This window comes from Ananas comosus, linkage group 6 (assembly GCF_001540865.1).
Source record: "Ananas comosus cultivar F153 linkage group 6, ASM154086v1, whole genome shotgun sequence".
NCBI lineage: Eukaryota > Viridiplantae > Streptophyta > Magnoliopsida > Poales > Bromeliaceae > Ananas > Ananas comosus.
In genome coordinates, this window is record NC_033626.1 from 6,772,045 (window position 1) to 6,777,586 (window position 5,542).

Genomic DNA, 5,542 nt, shown 5'->3' on the forward strand with positions numbered 1-5,542 from the left:
AGTGATTATGTGATTTTATTTTATTTCTTTTCTGTCCTTCTCTTTAATTTGTTTGATATATATATATATATATAAGTTTTAAAAATATAGCATAATTCATTATTTAAAATATCATAACATACAATAAAAATATTTAAAGTCTTAAAGCAAAAAAATTTCGTAACATAAAAGACGCGATAAGAAATTAGGGTTAGAATTTTTAGGATGAATAAATAAAAATATATGTATTTTAATTAAAAAAATATATTTTTTAATTAAAAAATATATTTGTGGGTACCCGTGGGTACCCGCGGGTTACCCAAAATACCCACAGCTTAATGGGTGCCTACCCGTTTTACCCGTAATTTTTTGGGTTAGAAAAGTTGGTACCCATACCCGCAAATTTGCGGGTAACCCGCGGGCACCCGCGTGTATGGGTCGAGATTGCCAGGTCTAGTTTTGAGCGACGGTGCGAGGTAGGGGTGGAACTGGGCCGGGCTTGGGTCGAGTACCCAAGCCCGACCCAAAAAAATGTTGGGCTTCGGGTGGGGCTTTTACCTAATTTTTTAAAAAATTAGGGTTTAGGGTTAAATGTTAAATGCATGTATAAGATGTATGTTAAGTAAACACGTGAACTAAGATTAATGAACTCTAAGTAGAGTAAAGAAATTGACATTGTAAAGTAAGAACATCGAGTAGCATGTCAATTGAGAATTCTAAGTATAAATAACTAAGATGATGAGTGGTAATGAACCTAATGTCTTGAACATAGGTTGAACACGAATGGTACGAACCTAGTGTCATGAACCTAAGAAAGATTGAGTAGCATCGAATCTAGTGTTAATAAACATAGGTTGAACAAGAATGACAATGAACCTAGCGTCACGGATATAGGTTGAACAAGAGTGATAATAAACCTAGTGTTAATGAACATAGATTAACTAGAAACTCATTAAACCTAATGTCAGAGAACATAGGTTGTGAAATAAAGGTAAAGAACCTAGAGTCAAGTGAACCTAGGTAGAAAAGAGTAATGGATCTAATGTTAACAATCTAGGCTATGAGTATAAAAGCAACGAACCTAAAGTATTAACTTAGGTTGAGTAAAGGTATGGATCTAGATAGGTCAATTCCATAGGGTTAAGACCAACCCTTGAGTAATGAGAAATGGATTCCGGAATCCCTAGGAATGAAGGCTGCTAGTGCAGCGGATAAGGTTTGCGACCGAGCGCAAGTGAATCATAACTGTGGGTACGTTGGTTCTCCTCGCCCGATAGTGATTCAACGGGTATGTTGGTTCTCCTTACCCGGTAAAAGAGATGGCTAATGAGAATCATAACTGTGGGTATGTTGGTTCTCCTCGCACGGTATGCCATGAGAATGTGGACGCGGGTATGTTGGTTCTCATCACCCGTAGGTCCATGGAGCGATTTGGGGCCCGGGGTTTGATGGCATTCCTCGCCCCGTGGCACACCTATAGTCGAGAGGATTTAAGGCTGAGGTGCATGTGATAGTTCCTTCACCTCGAGCCTGATTGNGTTATTTATACTTAGGATTCTCAATTGACATGCCACTCGATGTTCTTACTTTACAATGTCAAGTTCTTTACTCTACTTAGAGTTCATTAATCTTAGTTCACGTGTTTACTTAACATACATCTTATACATGCATTTAACATTTAACTCATGCTTCATCTAGCATTTCTATAACATGCCAACATGCATTTTCATAACATTCTTATATTATGTCAATACACATTCTTCTAGCATTTAACTTATGCATTCTTGACTAGCATATACTCTATGCATTCATTTGACATCTAGCTCATGTAAATTAACATCAACTCATGCATTTACTTAGCATTCTTTCATTAGGTTTACATGCATTCCATTTAGTATTTCTATATCAAATCATATGCGTTCACTTAGCATTTCTATATTATGTCATTAGCATGCATCAATATGAAATAACACTATTCTTAAACATAAAGGCGACCTAGTTGCTTCAGTAAACACAACCCACCTCTTAATGCGTTCCGATTGCTTGTCGATACTTGCAATCGGCTTCCCGCGACACCCGTTGCCCGGTTTGGCTCGAACTCTTGCGCGACCACCCGAACGGCCACCAATCCGAAATCCGGAAATTGCTCTATACTTATCTTGATGCCAAGATGCTCCGGATCCGTTTTCGTGATTTTTAGACGTTTATTCCGCGTGCTGCGGCTATCTGTACGAAAAATAACGTTTTCGTCAATAACTTCGCGTAGACTCTTCGTATTGTTAAACCGAGCGCACCAATGCGTTCGTTATACCCAATTAGGTTTGTATAGGGTCAATTTAGATCAAACCCAAACATTTACAAAAATCCCCTTTTTGGAGCCCTAGCATTCAACTATTGCAATATGCCCCATTTCATTTCATGATTCGAGCATTTATCATCTATTTGGCATGCTAGGAGTACATAAAACCCAATTCTAGGGATCAAAAACCCATCTATAAGGTTCTACCATTAGAGAGCATAAGACTTACCTCTCTAAGTTTGCTCCAATGGCTCAAGAAAGGAGATGAAGAAGAAGCACCATCTTCTTGGCCTCTTCTCCTTCATCTTCTTCTTCCCTTTCTTTCTCCTCTTCTTCTCCTTCTTTTCTTTCTAGAGAGAGAGAGGGAGAGGTTTTGGTGTTGGAGAGTGAGAGAAATGAGAAAAAGAGAGAAAGGATCCTCTCTATACACTCTCATAAGTGCCATTTTGCACTTAAACCCCTCCACAATGCTTTTCTCACAGTAGCCCGAACTGGGCATTTTCGGGTCTTTGGGACTGGTCCCAGGCAATGAGAGACCGGTCCCCGAAGGACCAAAGTTTCAGACTTAGCCAATTTTTCAGCATTTTCAGCCTTCGTCCGTTTTCACTCCGTTTTCGCTCGTTTTCGCTCATTTGACCTCCGATTCATTTTAAATTGAACTGAGACTCCCCAAACATGTTTTCATCATCTTTTCATCCACGCTAATGTCGGATTTAGTCCACGGTACACCATAACCTTTCGGGTTCCGTTTTCGCGCCTTATGCGCACCGAAGCACCCGAACTTTGCCGGAATGATTCAAATGGCTTTCTAAGCTAACATACATCGTAACTTCATGAATTAGAAGTTTGGTATATTACATTCTCCACCCCTTAAAAAGAGTTTCGTCCGCGAAACTCAAATCACGCCTCAATTCAACTCTTCGAGCAATTGAGGGCACCAATGCACTTTTCCACTTCGGAATGGCTTTACACTCCTTGGAACTATCCAAGAGGACTATCACGGAGGGTACAATACCAAACTCATACAACTTTGCAAAGTGCATCCCACAAAGTGCATTACGGTATCCACCATTCTTGGTGGCAGCGCAAGTCGAAATTCAACGACTACACACGCTCCAACCCCACTTGTCACTTGGCATGCAAGAACTCTTCTTTGCATTTACTTTCCCCTCAGAGAATACACTCCGATTCTATCTCCAACATTGCTTAAAAGCAACATCACTAGTGCATCGCTTCAACGCGAGTGCTCTAATTCCATACCGATCTTTAGCTTTAACATGAGATGGCCCACCTCGGCACATCCCAAATCCAATCCTCAAACTAAACGTGGCTTCTCACAACTCAAGGTCTCACCACGAGCACTTCATCTTCTGGTACCATATGCCACGGCCAACGTCTTATCACTTTCGCAAAGAGCTCACGTGAACACGTCGTTCGTGAACTCAAGTCAAACTCCCCGATAAGGCTACTCGCCAAATCACTTCCCTTGACTTTTCACAGGTGAGCCAAAGGCCACCCATACTACATAGGCCTACAGCCTAAACCCGTCTCAATACTCGACGTCTCTCGCTCGCAAGCGTAGATCCAATCATCGTTGGGGCGAAATTCTCACTAGGGAATTCGCACACACTCCAACCAGGAGCAACTAGATCCCAAACCATTACAGATCCTCGGGTTGGGTCACAATCGCACTCCACGAGTAACTATGCTCGAGCGCTCTACACTCCTCTATAGTGTTCCAACTGTGTCAAGCATCAGGCAACTTTGCCTATGCACACCGGCCACATGAGCCCGGCTCACCCATCTCAATTCAAGGTACTACTAGACCAACGCGCCCGTATTTGGCAACAAACCGTTCTATCGAAGCAACATCTAGAATACTCGAACTACTCGAGTACCTACGAGCGTCATAACTCAACTCTCGCAATCTGCTACACACATTGCTTTGCGAGTTGGTTTATCATTTCCATCTCTACTATGAGTCTCATCACCAGACCATCACTAGTAACCCGCTAGTGCCATCTAGTTCTCCACCTGCACCGGTAGGTGCTACGCTTTCACAACATAAGTATGCCCGAATGTTTACACTTACCCATCCGCTTGGTCCCTACTATACTACTACATAGATAGTAGTAATTAACTATATGCTCAATGCATGCAATGCTCCAACTTTGCATCATGCAGAAACACATAACTGCATTAATAACTCATACCTGCCACGACGTTGTCAGCAGCAGGTGTCACGCCCCCGGAACCTAGCGGAAGCCCGTCCGGCACGTGCCCAGACCCGCCATATGTCTAAAACATATAAGGCGTCTAAACAAAACGATAAATAAAGCAATAAAAAGAACATCTAGAAGCATCAGAGCAAGGTATATCTAGAAGCTACAATAAGGGTAAGGAATGTAAAAGTAAATCCACTAAGTAAAAATATAAAGTGAATACAATAGGAATCCCAATACAAAAGCTAAACAAGTACATAGGTGGTCTCTCTATACATGGTACTCAAAATCTCTCTCTCTCTAATACAATAAAAGAAAAAGTAAACCACCTAAGCTTAAAAGTAGCTCCCTGCTAACTAGTTACGCGACTCCCTTGCCGCAATCTCGTGCCTCCGCCGGTGCCGAAGGCTCTGAAATAAAATCATAAAACAGGGGCGTGAGAACTATTGAATAATAGTTCCCAGTGGGCAATTACTGGCTTCAGTGAAATGCACCACTAGGCCCAAACTAAAAAGGGGTTAGTAAGCAGATATAAGCAAAACGATATGTACGACAAGTAAATAAGCATGAATATTTGCTACCACATGATATCTCTACTTAGCATGTTTAGCATAGGTAAGAAAAGCTATTCTCATAAGAATGTACCCAAGCATCGCTAGTATGATGTCTGTAAGTCAAATAGTAAAGGTGTTATTGTTTACTATTCTAATCAATGTCCACATGGCATAATGAATGTTCAAAGTAAAATCTGAAGAGACCCGCCAAAAGGCTGTCTAGCCCTTAGACCCGCTCGCAGGCTTTCTGGCCATGCCGAGCCTAATGGCCCCGTGGGAGTTAACATTCCTACTCTAGGAATGAGCCTTTCCCACGGTAATCCACTTCGGCGCTCAATCCTGCACGGCGAATAAGTATCGCGATGGCCATCTCCGGAGTGCGGGCTTGTAGGGAGCGACCCTCAAAAGCATATGCGAATGAGCACAATGGCAAGTAACAAAAGATCCGTCTCAAGTACAAAGTCCTCATGTCTAACAACATGGAATAT